Source organism: Tursiops truncatus, chromosome 14 (assembly GCF_011762595.2).
Source record: "Tursiops truncatus isolate mTurTru1 chromosome 14, mTurTru1.mat.Y, whole genome shotgun sequence".
NCBI classification, from domain to species: domain Eukaryota; kingdom Metazoa; phylum Chordata; class Mammalia; order Artiodactyla; family Delphinidae; genus Tursiops; species Tursiops truncatus.
In genome coordinates, this window is record NC_047047.1 from 16,440,536 (window position 1) to 16,463,233 (window position 22,698).

Below are 22,698 nucleotides of genomic sequence, written 5' to 3' on the forward strand. Positions count from 1 at the left end.
ATTTATTTTTGAAATGCAAGACTAATATTTACCAAACGGGTGCTTTTGATTTAAATGAACTTGCACAAATAAAATGCGACACCAAGTTCTTTCACAGAGTTGCAACACTAAACATGTATTAGCCATCCCCCACCCCCAACCATTCCTAAGAATATTTGTTTAAGAAAACTGAAGACTCTTTTTTAATAATTTGAAGAATTCTGGACACCAATGTTGATAGTATAGTTTGGATTTCATTCAAATGTAACAAATCAGTGTATGCCATATATTTAGGTATGCTATTTCCTCCATTACATACTTAGCATTATCATTATTCCATAGCATTTTTTCTCAGATGTGTTTGTGTTGTTCTTGGGATACAGGGAGTACAGTGGTTAACTAAAAGTTTCTTGAGTCAAACAGCCTATCTTGGATCCTGGCTCTACCTCCTGGTATTGGAAAAGTAACTTAGCCTCTTTGCTCTGAAGTTTTCTCAAGTGTCAGAGAGATATAGAATGTTCCAACCTACTTCAGTAGGTTGATGCAATGATTAAATATGATGGTATGTATAAAGGGCTTCCCACAATATCTGGCATAAATAAAGGGCTCAATAAATATCACCTGCTCCTGCTCTTGTTTCTATTGCTGTTGTTTCAAAGGATCATTCTCCTCCATTGAGCCACATCAAGATATGCCGACATGATTATCTACCCCAACCCCTCTCACTTTGACCAGGAAAAAAACCTGGTGTGTGTTGATCTAGGTGCACACCATTGGAGATATATATATATATATGTTTGGATTCAGTGGAGATTGTAAGGAGAGCTATGCCAGTGCCACACATGCCTCAAAGCCACTCTTTGCAGAGCTGAACTGTAAGGCTGAACTCTGCGGAAGAAGGTTTCTCTCCCACAGGAAAAAGAGAGTAGTGAGTAAGTACCCAGCTACCCGCGTTGTACAAGGACCTAGCTGGAGAAACCCATTTCTCTCCATCATCATCCAGAGTACTGAGACAGAACCTCCATGTCTTGGGGGAAGGAGGAGATAGGAAAATAGGCAGATAAGAATATCAAAGGGCATTAAAGGCAGAAAGTTTCTGCTGCCTACATCCAGGACTTCAGCGGGAAGACTGGTCATTCTGGGAGTACCCCAGCCAAGGATCCACCCACTAAGTACTTGGGCACCCTCAACCCTGAGTGCAAAACCCACACCTGCCCCCACTCTGCAGTGGTTCCTTGTGTGCACTCTCAAGTGCAACAGAGAGATCAAGTCTGATAAATGGAATGCTAGCAGACAAACAGACCACAATCTGTGGACTGAAAGTAGAACAAGCAGAAGAGTCGTATGAGGAGTGGAGGAATTGGGGAGATATTGTTTAAGAGTAAAGATATGGGGCTTCCCTGGTGGTGCAGTGGTTGAGGGTCCGCCTGCCGATGCAGGGGACACGGGTTCGTGCCCCAGTCCGGGAGGATCCCACATGTCACGGAGCTGCTGGGCCCGTGAGCCTGTGCTCTGCAACGGGAGAGGCCACGGCGGTGAGAGGGCCGCATATCACAAAAAAAAAAAAGAGTAAAGATCTGCAGCTACTAAATACATAAGTCCTGGAGAGCTAATGTACAGCATAGTGATTATGAACAATCATATTGTTTATATACAAATAATTGCTGAGAGAGTAAATCTTAATTGCCATGATCACAAAAAATAAATGATAATGATGTGACATTATAGAGATGTTAGCTAATGCTACAGTTGTATTCATATTGCAATGTACAAATGTATCAAATCAACACTTTTGGTAAACCCTAAACTCACACAGTTATATGTCAATTTTCTCAACGATAATATAAATAAATACATACATACATACATAAAATTATACAATTTCTCTGAACAAAACCCCTAGTGGTTTACCATCCCATTCCAAATAAAAGTTAAATTTCTTACAAAGTGTCTAGTCCCAGGTATGTCTCATGTTCTCTATCTTGATACTCTAATACTCAAACACTAACTCTTCTGAAGAAAAACTGGTCTCCATATTTTCCCTGAAATATATAAGGTGTTTCCTCACCTTAAGAATAAAAGCATAGAGTAAGTGATGCACGTCAAAAGCATTACAGTTGAGGGCTTCCCTGGTGGCGCAGTGGTTGAGAGTCCACCTGCCGATGCAGGGGACACGGGTTCGTGCCCCGGGCCGGGAATATCCCACATGCCGCAGAGCGGCTGGGCCCGTGAGCCATGGCCGCTGAGCCTGCGCGTCCGGAGCCTGTGCTCCGCAATGGGAGAGGCCACGACAGTGAGAGGCCCGCGTACCGAAAAAAAAAAATGCATTACAGGTGGAAGGAGCAGAAAGAATAAAAATCCTAATATTAGGAAAGGGTCACTAACAAAGCTTCCTTGAGTCATGTGGAGCTTATGCAACAAATTGGAAAATTGAGAGTCTCCAAATGAATGGCTGATTTTCTCCATGGACATTTGTTGAGTCCCATAGAAATTACTTGCAATCTGGGAAGGTAGTAAGCTACAATAAAAGCTTCTAAAACATAGAGTTAAAAAACTCATTTCTGTAATGAAAACTATAATCGAGCACAAGAGCAAAACAAACAAACAAATCATGAATGTAGTATGGATACAGGCTACAACATAAATGAATTTTGAATACATAAGGCTAAGTAGAGGATTTAGTCACAAAAGACCACTTATAGTATGAATTTAAATATATGAACTATCTATAATGGGCAAACCTACAGAGATAGAAAGTAGATTTGTGGCTGCTTGTGGCTGGGGGGAAAGGAGGTTTGGGATCAGGATTTCTTATGAGGGTAAAGAAAAAGTTATAAAATTGATTGCAGTGAAGGATGCACAATTCTGAGAATATATAAAAATCCACTGAATTGTACATTTTAACTGTGTGAATTATATCCTGTGAGCCATTAACTGTATGTATCCTGTACACCTCAAACTGATCTAGGTTATTTTTTTAACACCTTTATTGAAGTATAATTGCTTCACAATGTTGTATTAGCTTCTGCTGTATAACAAACTGTATCAGCTATATGTATTCATATATCCTTATATCCCCTCCCTCTTGAGTCTCCCTCCCACACTCCCTATCCCACCATTCTAGGTGGTCACAAAGCACCAAGCTGATCTCCTGGTGCTATGCAGCTGCTTCTGACTAGCTTTTTTACATTTGGTAGTGTATATATGTCAGTGCTACTATCACACTTTGCCCCAGCTTAACCTTCCCCCTCCCTGTGTCCTCAAGTCCATTCTCTATGTCTGTATCTTTATTCCTCTTCTGCCCCTGTCCCTAGGTTCATTAGAAACTTTTTTTTTTTTAGATTCCATATATATGTGTTAGCATATAGTATTTGTTTTTCCCCTTTTGACTTACTGCACTCTGTATGACAGACACCAGGTTCATCCACCTCACTATAAATAGCTCAATTTCATTTATTTTATGGCTAATTTTCCCTTGTATATATGTGCCACATCCTCTTTATCCATTCATCAGTCCATCCATCTGTTGATGGAAACTTAGGTTGCTTTCATGACCTGGCTACAGTAAATAGTGCTGCAATGAGCAATGCAGTATATGTCTCTTTTTGAATTATTGTTTTCTCAAGGTATATGTCCAGGAGTGGGATTGCTGGGTAACATGGTATTTCTATTTTTAGTTTCTTAGGGAATCTCCATGCTGTTCTCCATAGTAGCTGTATCAATTTACATCTGCACCAACAATGCAAGAGGGTTCCCTTTCCTACACACCCTCTCTAGCATTTATTGTTTGTAGATTTTTGATGAAGGCCGTTCTGACTGGTGTGAGGGAATACCTTACGGTAGTTTTGATTTGCATTTCTCTAATGATTAGTGATGTTGAGTATCCTTTCATGTGTTTGTTGGCAATCTCTATATCTTCTTTGGAGAAATGTCTATTTAGGTCTTCTGCCTATTTTTGGATTGGATTGTTTGTTTTTTTGATATTGAGCTACATGAACTGCTTGTATACTTTGGAGATTAGTCCTTTGTCAGTTACTTTGCTTGCAAATATATTCTCCCATTGTGAGGACTTTCTTTTCATCTTGTTTATGGTATCCTTTGCTATGAAAAGGCTTTTAAGTTTCATTAGGTCCCATTTGCTAATTTTTGTTTTTATTTCCATTTCTCTAGGAGGTGGGTCACAAAGGATCTTGCTGTGATTTTTGTCATAGAGTGTTTTGCCTATGTTTTACTCTAAGAGTTTTGTAGTGTCTGTCCTTACATTTGGGTCTTTAATCCATTTTAATTTTATTTTTATGTATGGTGGTAGGGAGTGTTCTAATTTCATTCTTCTCCGTGTAGCTGTCCAGTTTTCCAGGCACCACTTATTGAACAGGCTGTCTTTTCTCCATTGCATATCCTTGCCTCCTCTATCATAGATAAGGTGACCATATGTGCATGGATTTATCTCTGGGCTTTCTATCCTTTTCCATTCATCTATATTTTTGGTTTTGTGCCAGTACCATACTGTCTTGTTTACTGTAGCTTTGTAGTATAGTCTGAATTCAGGGAGCCTGTTTCCTCCACTCCGTTTTTCTTTCTGAAGATTGCTTTGGTTATTCGGTGTCTTTTGTTTTTCCATATACATTGTAAATTTCTTTTCTACTTCTGTGAAAAATGCCATTGGTAGATTGATAGGGATTGCATTGAATCTGTAGATTGCTTTAGATAGTATACTCATTTTCACAATGTTGATTCTTCCAATCCATGAACATGGTATATCTCTCCATCTGTTTTTATCATCTTGAATTTCTTACATAAGTGTTTTATAGTTTTCTGCCTATATGTCTTTTGTCTCCTTAGGTAGGTTTATTCCTAGGCATTTTATCTTTATGTTGCAATGGTAAATGGCAGTGTTTCTTTAATTTCTCTTTCAGAATTTTGTCATTAGTGTATAGGAATGCAAGAGATTTCTGTACATTAACTTTGTATCCTGCTACTTTACTAAATTTATTGCTTCATTAGCTCTAACAGTTTTCTGGTATTATCTTTAGGATTCTCTATGTATCGTATCATGTCATCTGTAAACAGTGACAGTTTTACTTCTTTCCCAATTTGGATTCCTTTTATTTCTTTTTCTTTGCTGATTGACATGGCTAAAACTTCCAAAACTATGTTGAATAATAGTGAGACTGGGCACCCTTGTCTTGTTCCTGATCTTAGAGGAAATGGTCTCAGTTTTTCACAAATGAGAATGTTGTTGGCTGTGGGTTTGTCATATATGACCTTTATTATGTTGAGGTAGGTTCCCTCTATGCCTACTTAGTGGAGAGTTTTTATCGTAAATCCATGTTGAATTTTGTTGAAAACTTTTTCTGCACCTATTGAGATTATCATATGGTTTTTGTCATCAAATTTGTTAATATGGTGTATCACATTGATTGATTTGTGTATACTGAAGAATCCTTGCATTCCTGGGATAAACCCCACTTCATCATGGTGTATGATCCTTTTAATGTGCTGTTGGATTCTGTTTGCTAGTATTTCATTGAGGATTTTTGCATCTATGTTCATTAGTGATATTGGCCTGTAGTTTTCTTTCTTTATGACATGTTGTCTGGTTTTGGTATCAGTGTGATGGTGGCCTTGTAGAATGAGTTTGGGAGTATTTCTCCCTCTGATATATTATGGAAGAGTTTAAGAAGGATAGGTGTTAGCTCTTCTCTAAATGTTTGATAGAATTCGCCTGTGAAGCCATCTGGTCCTGGGCTTTTGTTTCTTGGCAGATTATTAATCACAGTTTCAATTTCAGTGCTTGTGATTGGTCTGATTATATTTTCTCTTTCTTCCTGGTTCCGTCTCAGAAGGATATGCTTTTCTAAGAATTTGTCCATTTCTTCCAGGTTGTCCATTTTATTGACATACAATTACTTGTAGTAATCTCTCATGATCCTTTGTATTTCTGCAGTGTCAGTTGTTACTTCTCTTTTTCATTTCTAATTCTGTTGATTTGAGTCTCCTCCATTTTTTCTTCATGAGTCTGGCTAATGGTTTATCAATTTTATTTACCTTCTCAAGAACCAGCTTTTAGTTTATTGATCTTTGCTATCATTTTCTTCCTTTCTTTTTCATTTATTTCTGATCTGATCTTTCTGATTTCTTTCCTTCTGCTAACTTTGGGTTTTGTTTGTTCTTTCTCTAATTGCTTTAGGTGTAAGTTAAGGTTGTTTATTTGAGATGTTTCTTGTTTCTTGAGGTAGGATTGTATTGCTATAAATTTCCTTCTTAGAACTGCTTTTGCTGCATCCCATAGGTTTTGGGCCATAGTGTTTTCATTTTCATTTGTTTCTAGGTATTTTTTGATTTCCTCTTTCATTTATTCAGTTATTTAGTTGCATATTGTTTTGTCTCCTTGTGTTGGTATTTTTTACATTTTTTCCCTGTAATTGATATCTAGTCTCATAACATTGTGATTGGAAAAGATATTTGATAAGTTTTCACTTTTCTTAAATTACCAGGGCTTGATTCATGACCCAAGATATGATCTATCCTGGAGAATGTTCCAGGAGCATTTCAGAAAAAAGTGTATTCTCTTGTTTTTGGTTGAAATGTCCTATAAATATCAATTAATCCATGTTGTTTAATGTATCATTTAAAGCTGTGTTTCCTTATTTATTTTCATTTTGGATGATCTTTCCATTGGTGAAAGTGGGGTGTTAAAGTCCCCTACTAATATTGTGTTACTGTTGATTTCCCCTTTTATGGCTGTTAGATTTGTCTGATGTATTGAAGTGCTCCTATGTTGGATGCATAAATATTTGCAATTGTTATATCTTCTTTTTGGATTGATCCCTTGGTCATTGTGTAGTGTTCTTCTTTGTCTCTTGTATTAGCCTTTATTTTAAAGTCTATTTTTCCTGATATGAGAATTGCTACTCCAACTTTCATCTGATTTCCATTTGTGTGGAATATCTTTTTCCATTCCTTCACTTTCAGTCTGTATGTGCCCCTATGTCTGAAGTGGGTCTCTTGTAGACAGCATATATACAGGTCTTGTTTTTTATCCATTCAGCCATTCTAAATCTTTTAGTTGGAGTATTTAATCCATTTACATTTAAGGAAATTATTGATATGTATGCCCCTATTACCATTTTCTTAATTGTTTTGGGTTTGTTATTGTAGGTCTTTTCCTTCTTTTGTGTTTCCTTCCTAGAGAAGTTTTTTTAGCATTTGTTGTAAAGCTGGTTTGGTCATGCTGCATTCTTTTAATTTTTGCTCATCTGTAAAGGTTTTAATTTCTCCATCGAGTCTGAATGAGATCCTTGCTGCATAGAGTAATGTTTGTTGTAGGTTTTTCCCCTTTCCTCACTTTAAATATGTCCTGCCACTTCCTTCTGGCTTACAGAGTTTCTGCTGAAAATTCAATTGTTAGGCTTATGGCGGTTCCCTTGTATGTTATTTGTTGCTTTTCCGTTTTTGCTTTTATTATTTTTTTCTTTGTATTTAATTTTTGATAGTTTAATTACTATGTGTCTTGGCATGTTCTCCTTGCCTTTATCCTGTATGGGACACTCTGTGTTTCCTGGACGTGACTATTTCCTTTCCCATGTTAGGGAAGTTCGCATGTATAATCTCATCAAATATTTTCTCAGACTATTTCTTTTTCTCTACTTCTTCTGGGACCCTTATTATTCTAATGTTGGTGCATTTAGTGTTGTCCCAGAGGGCTCTGAGATTCTCCTCAATTCTTTTCATTCTTTTTCCTTTATTCTGCTCTGTGGCAATTATTTCCACTCTTTTATCTTCCAGGTCACTTCTCCGTTCTTCTGCCTCCATTATTCTGCTACTGATTTCTTGTAGGGAATTTTAAATTTCATTTATTGTGTTGTTCTTCATTGTTTGTTTGCTCTTTAGTTCTTCTAGGTCCTTGTTAAACATTTCTTGTATTTTCCCCATTGTATTTCCAAGATTTTGGGTCACATTTACTATCATTACTCTGAATTATTTTTCAAGTAGACTGCCTAATTCCTCTTCATTTGTTTGGTATGGTGGGTTTCTACCTTACTCCTTCAGCTACTTCATATTTCTCTGTCTTCTCATTTTGCTTAACTTACTGTGTTTGGGTTCTCCTTTTTGCAGGCTACAGGTTTGTAGTTCCCATTGTTTTTGGTGTCTGCCTCCAATGGGTGAGGTTGGTTCAGTGGCTTATGTAGGCTTCCTGGTGGAGGGAAAAGGTGCATTTTTTTCTGGTGGTTGGAGAAGGTCTTATCTTTCTGGTGGGCAGGACCATGTCTGGTGGTGTGTTTTGGGGTGTCTGTGTACTTAGTATGACTTTAGGCAGCCTCTCTGATAATGGGTGGGTTTGTGTTACTGTCTTGCTAGCTGTTTGGCATGGGATGACCAGCCCTGGAGCTTGCTGGACGTTGGGTGGAGCTGGTTCTTAGCACTGAGACAAAGATCTCTTGCAGATCTCTCACCAATTGATATTACATGGGTTGGGAGGTCTCTGGTGGTCCAATGTCCTGAGCTTGACTCTTCCACCTCAGAGACTCAGGCCTGACAACAGGCTGCAACACCAAGACCCTCTCAGCCCCATGGCTGAGAAGAAAATGGAGAAAAAAATAAAGAAAAAAAATGAAAAAATAATAAAATTGAGAAATTAAAAAAATAAATTAAAATAAAAACAAAATTAATATAAAAGAAGAGAGCAACCAAACCAACAAGCAAGTCCACTGACGATAACAAGCACTAAAAACTAAACTAAGATAAACATAAAAATCAGAAACTAATAAATTTTAGACTGCAAATCCTATGTCTATATTTGCTCCCAAAGTCCAATACTTCAGTTTGGGACAATTTGTTGTCTCTTCAGGTATTCCATAGATGCAGAGTAAATTGGACTGATTGTGGGATTTAATCCACTGCTCCTGAGGCTTCAGGGAGAAATTTCCCTTTCTCTTCTTTGTTTGAACAGCTCCTGGATTCAGCTTTGGTTCTGGCCCCACCTCTGAGTGTAGGTTGCCCTCAGGCATCTGTTCCCCTCCCAGACAGGAGGGGATTAAAGCCGTGGCTGATTAGGGCACTCTTGCTCACTGAGGCTCATGAGGAGGGAGGGGTTTTGTAGTCATAATTGGAAGTCCAGTGAGACTGCATTGACAGAGGCCAACGTGATGTTGCAACAACTGGAGGCATGCCATGTTTTCTCCCAGGGATTTTGTCCCTGGATCACAGAACCCTGGCAGTGATGGGAGGCACAGGCTCCCTGGGAAGTTGTGGATAGTGACCTGCCCTTGCATACAGGATTCTTGGTGGCAGCAGCAGTAGCATTAGTGTTTCATGCCCGTCTCTGTGGTCTGAGCTGATAGCCGCAGCTTGTGCCCATCTCTGCAGTTCACTTAGGCGGTGCTCTGCCTTCTGTGGGCACATGGGGAGGGAATCGCTGTGCTCAAGTACCCTGAAAAAGTGGTCTGTTGCATTTTGGCAGGTCCAGACATTTTCCTGGACTCCCTCTTGGCTAGCTGTGGTGCACTAGCCCCCTCAGGCTGTTTTCACGCAGCCAACCCAAGTCCTCTCTCTGGGATCTGACCTCCAAAGACCGAATCTCAGCTCTCAGCCCCCACACACCCTGGTGGTTGAGAAGACAAGCCTCTCAGGCTGTTGATTGTTGGTCGGCACTGAGCCTCTGTGTGGGAATCTCTCCAATTTGCCTTCTGCACCCCTGCTGTTGTGCTCTCCTCCATGGCTCCAAAGTTTTCCCCCACCCAACTTCTGTCTCTGCCAGTGAAGGGGCTTCCTAGTGTGTGGAAACTTTTCCTCCTTCACAGCTCTCTCCCAGATGTGCACGTGCCATCCCTATTCTTTTGTCTGTGATTTTTCTTTCTTCTTTTGCCCTAGCCATGTACGTGGCAATTTTCTTTCCTTTTGAGAAGTCTGAGGTCTTCTGCCAGCATTCAGTAGGTGTTCTGTAAGAGTTATTCCATGTGTAGGTGTATATTTGATGTGTTTGTGGGGAGGAAAGTGATCTCTATGTCTTATTCCTCTGTCATCTTGAAGGTGCCCCTCCTGTTCTAGGTTATTGAGAAATATTAACTGTTTTAAACCTTATTACAACACTATGATGTGCATATTGTTTATTATCCTTCTATATAAAAAAGTAAACAGATGAAAAAACGTTTGCTCCTTGGCTGCACCCTAGGAAGTGATGAAATCTGTAGATGAAAACATGTGGTCAATATACAGTATCCATGCTCTTCATTTTTACAGTATACTATATTTGTCAGATGGTAATTTAATGTATTCACTTATATAATAGCAGGATCCATTTGGATATTCAACATCATGTGGAAAAATAGTAACTGATTTTTTTTTTCCCCCCACAGGGCCAGGAGGATTACATATACTATGTCTTGCTCTGGTCACATCAGAAACCCAAAGGAGCTGTAACTTGGAGCAGAAAACATGCTCTCCCACCATTGCAAGTTATTATTTTAATCAGAGTTTACTCTGTGCATCAATGACCTGAAACCACCAGCAAAAAGTAATCATGCCTACAATTGTCATCCTGGGCTGCTGGCACTAAGCAGTGGTTTCTTTCTCTTGACACCTACTGCTTAGCTGCTGGCATGACAAGTTGTTTTCTCACTGAAGCTCCAGTAAAACACTATTGATTTTTTCTGAATGGCTAAAAACGTGTCACTTTCTTTTTATCTCACTTGCATTGGTCTGGGACTGTAATTTTCCAACCTAGGCATAACATGGCTAAAAATACCAATCTCTTACATTTAAAAAGAGTGAAAATTACTAATAATTTTCCCCTTTTCTTTATTTTTAACCCAATGAATCCCAATGAATACAATGAAATAGGTAGCTTTTCTCTCGGGTGAACTTCTTAATGATGAGTTATTCAACTTTATAAAGTCCTTCTCAGCCAAAGAAATATCATTTTCTGGCCAAAGGGGAAAAAATCCTACTGAAATATAAGTCTAAACTTTCAGAAAGTCAGTGGCAGTCACAGTAAATATTTTTGCCTTTGCTTTATTTTTCCTCACTGCATTTTTCGAGCCTGATGGGGTAAGTCCTTCCATTTTACACATATATCTATTTATCTCAAGGTAAGAACAAAATATGAGTTGTCACAGTTGAATATGTTCATTTTATATAAAAATTTGTGATTATCATAGAAGGGATTTGTACATTGTAGTGGAGATACTAGGAGTGTCTTTCTCCCTGAGAAACTATTCAGAAAGATGTCTTTATAATGAAGCCTGTAGTTCAGTATCCGTTACCCTACATTCTAGCTGAAGACCAGGAGTAGAAGAGAAAAGAAAGGAGAAAAGATAGCCATTGAAATTTATCTCTACCACAATAACTGCCAATACTATTTATTATAACTTTCTATCAAGCACCATCTTAATCACACATATGAATTATCTTGTATACTCCCTACAGAAACACCATGAGATAGATTTTTATTAACTTCATCTTACAGTTGAGAAAACTAATAATCAGAAATTTTAAGGAACTTGCATTTAATTGTACTATATAAAAAAGTTGAACCGAGATCTGAGTCAAAACTTATATCCTTTAAGCACAATGATATAAACCATAAACCTTATCTGCTCAATTTCTTTATTACTAAATTATGTGGATTGGTCATTTGATGATATTTAAGGTAAGCTTTATTGTTGAATATCCAAAAAAACAATGAAAATAAGAGAACACACCTTAAGGTCAGAGAAGTGTGTGTGCGTGGAGAGGGTAGGGGGTAAAAGAAATGGCAATCAGCAGAGAGAATATGAAATATTTAGATATACCCCATTGTTCCTTAGCAGTAAGTGGTTGTCCATAACATAGAAGCATTCTACGAAAAACAGGGAAATTGACCCAATGGGACCAAATATTTCCTCAGAATGTTTCTCAATATAGCTCTTTTGACAGAAACTAACACTTGTTTATAAGTTATTTATTATAATTTATTTTTCAAAAAACAATCCAATTGAAGAATTTCTAAAATCTGTCTATAATGGTCCTTGTTAGGGTAAATTGTTCTGATTTTCAAGTAAAGAACTGAATCTTAATCTCAGACTGATCATAACCAGCAAAATCTAATAGAATCTGTTTCTCAGCCTTATCTTGATGGACATCAACTTCTCTACATTTTCAAAAATGCCATCTGTGGTAACAGTCATTTAGCAAGATCAAGGGAAGCCAAAACCAGAGCATTCAAAACACAAATTTTCCCATATGTTAAATGCCTGTCAGCATTTTCTTCCATCCATTCCCAAGTTTCAAAATCATCTGCATGTCTTAAATATAGTATTTTATTTCTTACATGCCCCTGGACCTTCTTTTTCATAATTGTGAGGTAAGTCATTTAATCACTTACTGTTCAAGTTATAATTCTCAAATATCCCTTAGTAGTCACTAATTCCCAAAAAGGTGTTTTTTACATTTTTATTTTATATTGGAGTATAGTTGATTAACAATATTGTATTAGTTTCAGGTGTACAGCAAAGTGATTAAGCTATACATATACATGTATCTATTCTTTTTCAAATTCTTTTTCCATTTAGGTTATTACAAAATATTGAGCAGAGTTCCCTGTGCTACACAATAGGTCCTTGTTAGTTATCTATTTTAAATGTAGTAGTGTGTATATGTCAATCCCAAACACCCAATTTATCCCTCCCTTACCCCACCTTTCACCTTTCGTAGCCATAAGTTTGTTTTCTAAGTCTGCGAGTTTGTTTCTGTTTTCTAAATAGGTTCATTTGTATCATTTTTTTAGAGTTCACATACAAGTGATATATGATATTTGTCTTTCTCTGTCTGACTTACTTCACTTAGCATGATAATCTCCAGGTCCATCCATGTTGCTGCAAAAGGCATTATTTCACTCCTTTTAATGGCTAAGTAATATTCTATTGTATATATGTACCACATCTTTATCCATTTTTCTCTCAATGGACATTTAGGTTGCTTCCATCTCTTGGCTATTGTAAACAACACTGCAATGAACATTGGGGTGCATGTACCCTTTCAAACCTTGGTTTTCTCCAGATATATGCCCAGGAGTGGGATTGCTGGATCGTATGGTAGCACTAGTTTTAGTTTTTTAAGGAACCTCCTACTGTGCTCCATAGTGGCTGTATCAATTTACATTCCCACCAAGAGTGCAAGAATGTTCCCTTTTCTCCACACCCTCTCCAGCATTTATTCTTTGTTGATTTTTTAATGATGGCCATTCTGAAGGGTGTGAGGTGATAACTCATTGTAGTTTTGACTTGCATTTCTCTAATAACTAGTGATGTTGAGCATCTTTTCATGTGCTTCTTGGCCATCTTTATGTCTTCTTTGGAGAAATGTCTATTTAGGTATTCTTCCCATTTTTTATTGGGCTGTTTGTTTCTTTGATATTAAGCTGCATGAACTGTTTATAGATTTTGGAGATTAATCCCTTGTTGGTCTCATCATTTGCAAATATTTTCTCCCATTCTTTGGGTTGTCTTTTCATTTTGTTTATAGTTTCCTTTGCTGTGCAGAAGTTTTTGAGTTTAATTAGGTACCATTTTTATTTTTGTTTTTATTTGCATTCCTCTAGGAGACAGCTCAAAAAAGATTGCTGTGATTTATGTCAGTGTTCTTCCTATGTTTTCCTCTAATAGTTTTATAGTAGTAGGTCTTACATTTAGGTTTTTAATCCATTTTGAGTTTATTTTTTTGTACTGCGTTAGAGAATGTTGTAATTTCATTCTTTTCCATGTAGCCGTCCAATTTTCCCAGCACCATTTATTGAAGAGATTGTCTTTCCTCCATTGTATAGTCTTGCCTCCTTTGTTGTAGTTAATTGACCATAGGTATGTGGGTTTATTTCTGGGCTTTCTATCCTGTTCCATTGATCTGTATTTCTTTTATTGTGTTAGTATCGTACTGCTTTGATGACTATAGCTTTGTAGTATATAGTCTGAAGCCAGGGCGCCTGATTCCTCCAGTTCCATTATTTTTTTCAAGATTGCTTTGATTATTCAGGGTCTTTTGTGTCTCCATAAAAATTTTAAAATATTTTGTTTTAGTTCTGTGAAAAATGCCATTGGTAATTTGATGAGAATTGCATTGAATCTGTAGATTGCACAATTTTTTCATATTAACACATGAGTTGTACATTAACAGTTTTCTCTATATAGGTAGCTTTGAAATGATGGACCATCACCATTACTAATCTAAAACCTGTTACCTACTATTGAAGGGGGAGGAAATTGAAACCATGAGCATCATTTTGTTTGTTTGTTTGTTTTAATTACCCTATTCAGGATGAAAAAAAAGAGATTTTGTCTATCTGACAAAAGTAAATTTGTCAAAAAATTCTGATTTTTATCAGATTAGAAATCAATAAATTTTAGAAGAATGAAATGTGAATTGCCTAACACATATTGTTGGTCTTATTTTTAGTATACTTGGTAATGTTAATATTATATCTTAGAAAATAATATTAAATATATATTTGAAACTAGTGACAAGAAATAGAAAAATATATTCCAACACATTCTCTTATTTTTAAGACTTGAAAATCATAATATTTTATTATAAAATTTCTGGTAAAGAACCTGGTAAGTAGATTATAATATGGAACAAGGAAACAGGTAATAAAAGTATTTTAGTCTATTAAATAAGACAAAAAAGAATGAAATAAAAAATACTGGTAATAAATAGATTCAGCAAAGGAGTAACGTAGTATAGATAGGCAAGATAACAAGTAATGATAAAAGAATGAGATGATATGAGTTTGTATAATATATGTTGAATGCTTATGAATATCATAACTATAAAATAAAAAGATATGGGATGATGTTTTACTCAAAAAAATTAACCAGTTATTCTCATTAAAAATAGTATCTGATGGGAATTTATAATTCCAGTTAATACTATGCTTTAACAGAGAAGGTATAAGGCAGTTTATAGCAGAGCAGAAAGGGAGAAGAGGGGTACCATATTATTCCCAGTATTTCATTCTCCAGTGTCCAAAGGCACTTAGCAATATTTTTTGCTTAGTGGACTTCGCTTGTGGTGCATCATTTTTAATATGATACTTTTCCAAGTTTGCAAGGTAATAAAATAAAAAAAGCAACTGCAACAATATCTTTATAAAAAACAGTAAAAAGAAACTTCAATATGGATTACTCATTATAAAAAATATATGTAGGGGAGACCTTCAATATGACAGAGGAATGTGGGGATCACCTTCCTTTCCACAAACACACCAAAAATACATCTACATGTGGAAAAACTCATACAGAACACCTACTGAATGCTGGCAGAAAACCTCAGACTTCCCCAAAAGCAAGAATCTCCCCATGTACCTGGGTAGGGCAAAAGAAAAAACAGAGAAAAAAGAATAGGGATGGGACCTGCACCTCAGGGAGGGAACTGTGAAGGAGAAAAAGTTTCCACACAATAGGAAGCCCCTTCACTGGTGGAGACAGGGGTTGGGAGGGGGGAAACTTCAGAGCCACTTAGGAGGGTGCAGCAGCAGGGGTGCAGAGGGCAAAGCAGATAGATTCCCACACAGAGGATCTGTGCCAACCAGCACTCCCCAGTCTGAGAGGCTTGTCTGCTCACCTGCCTGGCGTGGGTGGGGGCTGGGAGCTGAGACTCCGGCTTTGGAGGTCAGATCCCAGGGAGAGGACTGGGGTTGGCTGCATGAACACAGCCTGAAGGGGGCTAGTGTGCCACAGCTAGATGGGAGGTAGTCTGGGAAACAGCCTGGAACTGCCTAAGGGCAAGAGACCATTGTTCCTGGGTGCGGGAGGAGAGGGGATTCAGAACACCACCTAAACGAACTCCAGAGACTGGCATGAGCCACAGCTATCAGCATGAACCCCAGAGACAGGCATGAAACGCTAAGGCTGCTGCTGCAGCCAAGAAGCCTGTATGCAAGCAGAGGTCACTATCCACAACTCCCCTCCTGGGAGCCAGTACAGCCCGCCACTGCCAGTGTCGGCTGTTGCAGGGACAACATCCCTGGGAGAACACACAGCGCACCTCAGGCTGTTGCAACATCTCACTAGACTCTGTCGCTGCAGGCTAGCCCCGCATTCCATACCCCTCCATCCCACGGGCATGAGTGAGCCACAGGCCCCTAATTGGCTGCTACTTTAAGCCCATCCTGTCTGAACAGACGCCCTCAGGTGACTGACATGCAGAGGCAGGGCCAAATCCAAAGCTGAAAGCAAGGAGCTGTGCAAACAAAGAAGAGAAAGGGAAATTTCTCCCAGCAGCCTCAGAAGCAGCAGGTTAAATCTCCACAATCAGCTTGGTGTAGCCTGCATCTGTGGTATACCTGAATAGACTAAGAATCATCCCAAAATTGGGGCAGTGGATTTTGGGAGCAAATGTAGACTTGGGCTTTGCTTTCTGCATCTAATTTGTTTCTGATATTATGTTTATTGTAGTTTAGTATTTAGAGCTTATTATCATTGGTAGATTTGTTTATTGATTTGGTTGTTCTCTTCCCTTTTAAAATATATATATATATATTTTTCCTTTATCACTTTTTGTCAGTGTGTATGTGTATGCTTCTTTGTCTGATTTTGTCTCCATGAGTTTGCTTTTACCATTTGTCCTAGGGTTCTCTCTATCCATTTTTGTATTTGTTTTTGTTTTAGTTTTAGTAAAGATTTTAGTGTTTGTTATCATTGGTGGATTTGTTTAATGGTTAGATTGCTCTCATTTTTCTTTCTTTCTTTTTTTGGAATACTTTTTTATTTTCTTACTTATAATAACATGTATTTTTATTTTATATTTTAATAATATTCTTTATTTTATTTTTTCTTCCTTTTTTTCTACATTTTTTTATGAGCCATGTGGCTGACAGGGTCTTGGTGCTCCATCCAGGTGTCAGGCCTGAGGCTTTTAGGTGGGAGAGGTGAGTTCAGGATTTGGATGATTAGAGATGTCCCAGCACCACATAATATCAAACAGCGAAAGGTCTCCCAGACATCTCCATCTCAATGGTAAGACCCAGTTCCACTCAACCACCAGCAAGCTACAGTGCTGGACACTCCATGCCAAACAACTAACAAGACAGGAACACAACCGCACACATTAGCAGAGAGGCTGCCTAAAATCATACTAAATTCACAGACACCCCAAAACACACCAACGGACAAGGTCCTGCCCACCTGAAAGACAAGATCCAAACTTATGCACCAAAACAAAGGCACCAGTCTCCTCCCTCAGGAAGCCTAAACAACCTACTGAACCTTCCTTACACACTGGGAATAGACACCAAAAAAAAACAGGAATTACAGACTTGCAGCCTGTGAAAAGGAGACCTCAAACACAGTAAGTTGTGCAAAATGGGAAGACAGAGAAATACACAGCAGATGAAGGAGCAAAGTAAAAACCCACCAGGTCAAACAAATGAACAGGAAATACGCAATCTACCTGAAAAAGAATTCAGAGTGATGATAGTAAAGATGATCCAAAATCCAATAGTTGCATAAAGATGAATAAAATGCCTAAGAATAAATTTAACCAACAAGGTGAAAGTCTTGTATTCCAAAAACTATAAGACACTAAGGAAAGAAAGTGAACATGACACAAATAAATTGAAAGAAATACCATGCTCAGAAAAAAAAAGAAATACCATGCTCATGGATTGGAAGATAAATATTGTTAAAATGTCTATAATACCCAAGGCAATCTGTAGATTCAATTCAATCGCTATCAAAATACCCATGGCATTTTTCACAGAACTAGAACAAATAGTCCTGAAATTCATAGGGAAACACAAAAGAACTGAAATAACCAAAGCAATCTTGAGAAAGAAGAGCAAAGCTGGAGGTATCTTGTTCCCCAATTTTAGTCCATACTACAAAGGTATAGTAATTAACTCAGTATGGTACTGACACAAAAACAAACACAAAGATCAATGGAAAGAAAAGGAATTCCAGGAATAATCCCATGTTTATATGGTCAATTAGTCTACAACACAGAAGGTGAGGATATGCACTGGGGAAAAGACAGCCTTTTTAATAAGTCATGTTGTGTAAACTGGATAGCTACACACAAAAGAAGCAAACTGGACTACTTTTCACCATATACAAAATAAATGTAAGATTTTTTTTTTTTTTGGTATGTGGGCCTCTCACTGTTGTGGCCTCTCCCATTGCAGAGCACAGGCTCCGGACACGCAGGCTCAGCGGCCACGGCTCACGGGCCCAACCGCTCCATGGCTTGTGGGATCTTCCCGGACCGGGGCATGAATCTGTGTCCCCTGCATCGGCAGGCGGACTCTCAACCACTGCGCCACCAGGGAAGCCCAATAAATGTAAGACTTTTATGTAAGACTTAAATGTAAGACCTGAAACCTTACAATTACTAGAAGAAAACATAAGCAGTAAGCTCTTTGACACTGGTCTTAGCAACATTTCTTTTTCTTTTTTTTTTTGATCTGTCTCTTCAGGCAAGAGAAATCAAAGCAAAAATGTACAACTGGTACTATGTCAAACTAAGAAGTTTTTGCCCAGCAAAGGAAACTCTCAATAAAACAAAAAGGCAATCTTTTAAGTGGGAGAAAGTATTTGAAAATGATATATGATAAGGGTTAATATCCAAATTATAGTAAAGAAATGACACAACTCAATATCAAAAACAAACAAACAAGCAAACAAACAAACCAAAAACAAATCCATTTTAAAAATGAGCAGAGGACCTGAATCTCCAAAGAAGATATCCAGACAGTTGAGAAGATACTTCACCTCACTAATCATCAGGGAAATGCAAATCAAAACCAAACTGATATACCACTTCACATCAGTCAGAATGGCTATCATCAATAAGAAATCAAAACACATGTTGGAAATAATGTAAAGAAAAGGGAATCCCTGTGTGCACTATTGGTGTAATGTAAATTGGTAAAGTCACTATGAAAAACACTATAGAGCTTCCTCAAAATATTAAAAGTAGAGCTGTCATATCATCCAGCAATTCCACTTCTGGGTGTTTACCTGAAGAAAACAAAAACAGTAATTCAAAAAGATATATGCAATCCTATGTTTATTGCAGCATTATTTACAATAGCCAAGATATGGACACAACGTAAGTGTTCATCAATATATGAATGGGTAAATAAGATCTGATACACACACACAGCAGAATATTACTCAGCCATAAAAAATAATGAAATCCTGCCATTGACGACAACATGGTTGGACATAAAGCATATTATGTCAAGTAAATAATTCAGACAGAGAAAGACACATACAGTATGATCATACTTAAGTGTGGAATTAAAAAACAAAACAAACAAAGCAAAACAGAAAAGGACATTGATACAGGGAAACCTGGTGGTTCCCAGTGGTAGAGGATGGGAATTTGGTGTCATAAGTAAGGGGGATTAAGAGATACAAACTCCTAGTTATAAAATAAATAAGTTGTGGGAACATAATATACAACATAAGGAATATAGCTAATAATACTGTAATTATTTTATATGGTGGTAGATGTTTACTGACCTTGTCGTGATGTCATTTTGTAATGTGTTTGATTATTGGATCACTATGCTGTACACCTGAAATTAACATAAAATGCACACCTACAATACTTCAATAAAAAATATACAGATGCAAATAAATGTATGAAATAATGCTCATTATATTTGTCATAGGATTTGCAAATTAATACAATAATGAGGGAAAAGAAAACACCTATTAGAATTACTACAAATGGCAATGCCAAATTATAGTGAGGATGCAGAATATCAGGAACTTGTATTTATTGTTGGTAGGAATTAAAAATGGTACAACTACTTGATATAAAAAGTGGCAGTTTATTACAAAGGTAAACATGACAACCCATGTTCATGAAAAAAACTTACATGCAAGTATTTATAATTTTATTTATAATAACCACATCTGGAAGTAACCAAGATATGCTTTGATACACATCCATAGAATGGAATATTATTCAATGATAAAAAGAAATGAGCTGTCAAGCCATAAAAAGACATGGAAGAACCTTAAATGCATAGTGATAATTGATAGAAGGTTCCTGTCAAAGCTAAATATTGTATGATTCCTATTACTGGACATCCCAGAAAATATAAAATTCTAGAGACAAGAAAAGGACCCCAATGGTTTCTGGGGGCTTAGAGGGCTGGGATAAAAGGTGAAGCACTGGGAATTATTTGCACAGTAAAATCATTCTATGTGAGATTGTAATGATGGATACAAGATATAATATATTTGTCAAAATCCATAAAGAATCTTCACAAAGAGTAAATCTAAATGTATTAAAGTTTTTAAATTCATTTAGGAGCCAGGGAGAATCCAAGAAAAGAATGAAGACTACCATAGGAAAATGTAACTGATTTACAAATATATGAAACAACTTCACAGAAGGGGATGGAGGAAAGAAATGCTGACCAAAGTGTCTTTAGAAATGAGTGAAGTCTATAAAACTAAAGTCAAAAGGAACTGCACATAGATACTGTACTGTAGTTGATAAAATTTTTTCTCATCAGTGTATGATTCAACAATTCTGGTACTACCATATATGTATACTGAAATGACATAATGAAGCAGATGGAGGTCAGATGGTAAAAGTCAAGAGTCCTACTGGTGGAGTCCACCAGATAAACAAGGTGAGGAAACAAGAAAGATCTATGTGGTAATTAACTAGCAATAGAGACATTAGTGTAAGCTAATGTTTAGCTTAATATAGATACAGATAGTTACATAATAAAATATTTCTAAATATGTTCACGAGTTAATATAAACACATATTTTTTGCTCCATCACCTGAGGGATGCTAAAGAAGAAATACTCTAGCTTCAATAAATATGACTCACACCCATAACTTGGTTTCTAAAGCCACTCTTAAATTAAAACAACTTAGGTTCCTTGGAGAAATGATTGAATCTAGAACTAAGGCAGGAAATATACAAGATGAGCCTGAAGTATCTTGAAGAACCAGAAAGTAAGGAAATACTCAAAAACAAAACAAAACAGAAAACAACAGCAATAACAGAAAAACCCTACACACGTTGATGAGGGCATGTCACGGTGGCGCAGAAGCCTATTGAAATAACTCCCAATGCCAAGCTGAAACTATTTGAGCAATAAAATAGAGTATTATTGGATTATAACCCAAAGTATAAAATAAATATCCATGTGTCCAGATTAACGTAAATAAATTACTACATAGATTAATAGAGAAGAGACAAGTCTCCTATGCAGAAAAATTTCAAAGAGCACACCTTAGATGCTGGCTGCATATTTTGACTTTCCTGCAAAGTATACAGTATGGAAACAATGGAAAGGGAGAATGTGAATGCAGTGAGATGACTGACAAATACTAACATAGACAGGTGATCAAGGTCAACATCAATAGCCATAAATCATGTTGATTGTACATACAATTGAAATGATGTGATGAAAATGGCACTTTACCTCCATGGTCTTCCTCCAAGTGATCTACAAACCCAGTCTTGTCATGAGAAAAAATCAGAAAAATTCTAATATTGGACCATCCTGTAAAATATTTGACTCCTCAAAACTGTCAAGGTCATGAGAAAACGAGAAAGTCAGAAAAACTGCCACAACCAAGAGTAGCCTAAAGAAACATGAAAACTAAATGTAATACGATATCTTGGATGGAATTCTGGGACAGAAAAAGGATATTAGATGCAGCTAAGGAAATATAAAGAGACAACTGACTTTTAGTAACCAAAAAAAGCTAAGTTAGACTTTTAGATCATATTTTAAAATTACATTTCAAATTTAGTAATAGAACAGCCCAACAAAAATTAGCTTTATATTTTAACAGATATTTTCAAAAGGACACATGTGAATTGTGAATGAGTACTGGAAAAAATTCTCAAAATCTCAATGTGATTAGTAACAAGGAAAATGCAAATGAATAGAGTTCAGAAAGTACTGTTTGAACACTAGAAGATAACATAGACAGAAAACTAGGAGTGAGGAACTGGAAATAATTCCCAACCAGTTGGTCCCTCTGTCACAGATATTTCTATACTTACTGGAGTTTCAGAGTCTGCATCTGATAATTATGGAACTGAGCAGGATTATCTCTGAAGTCTCTTTTAATTCTAATATTCAGTGAATTTATGTTGAGTAACAAGGATAGATAAGTTGTATATTTTTTCTTTTATTTTTCTTCTGACAGTTGCATTAATTCAACTTCTTTGGATAATTGCTGCAAAGTGGTAAGAAGTTATAAGAATACAGATTCATCAACAGTTTGAGCACTTTCATTTGTAATTTGCAGTATAAGCAAAAGTGCTATTACCTTTAAAAGAATTTTATCAGAAAGTGGCAGGAATATGGTCCTTAATTTTCTAAAATGGAAAGTTATAATGTCTCCGTTATTAATCTAAACATTGGAAACTGGAAAATGTATATCCCAAGTGTTACTATAACTTAAAATTTTGCTTAAAATATGTCCCAGAAAATTAAATTCACCCCTGAACTGAGCCCTGGGGCAATGATTGATCTAACTATAAATTTTACACCTAAGGTATAAAACTCTGAGGTTGTTATTTTTTAATAAAAACACTGACAGAACTTTTAAATTTCATTTTTTCTATCCATGTTCTTATGAAATTACAAGTTCCAGTCAATATCTGAAAGTTTAGGTAGCAAAAATAACTTTTTAAGTTTATATTAGTGACCAATATATACCAACAAAATAGAATGTCTTTAATCTGTGCACCCAGGTTGT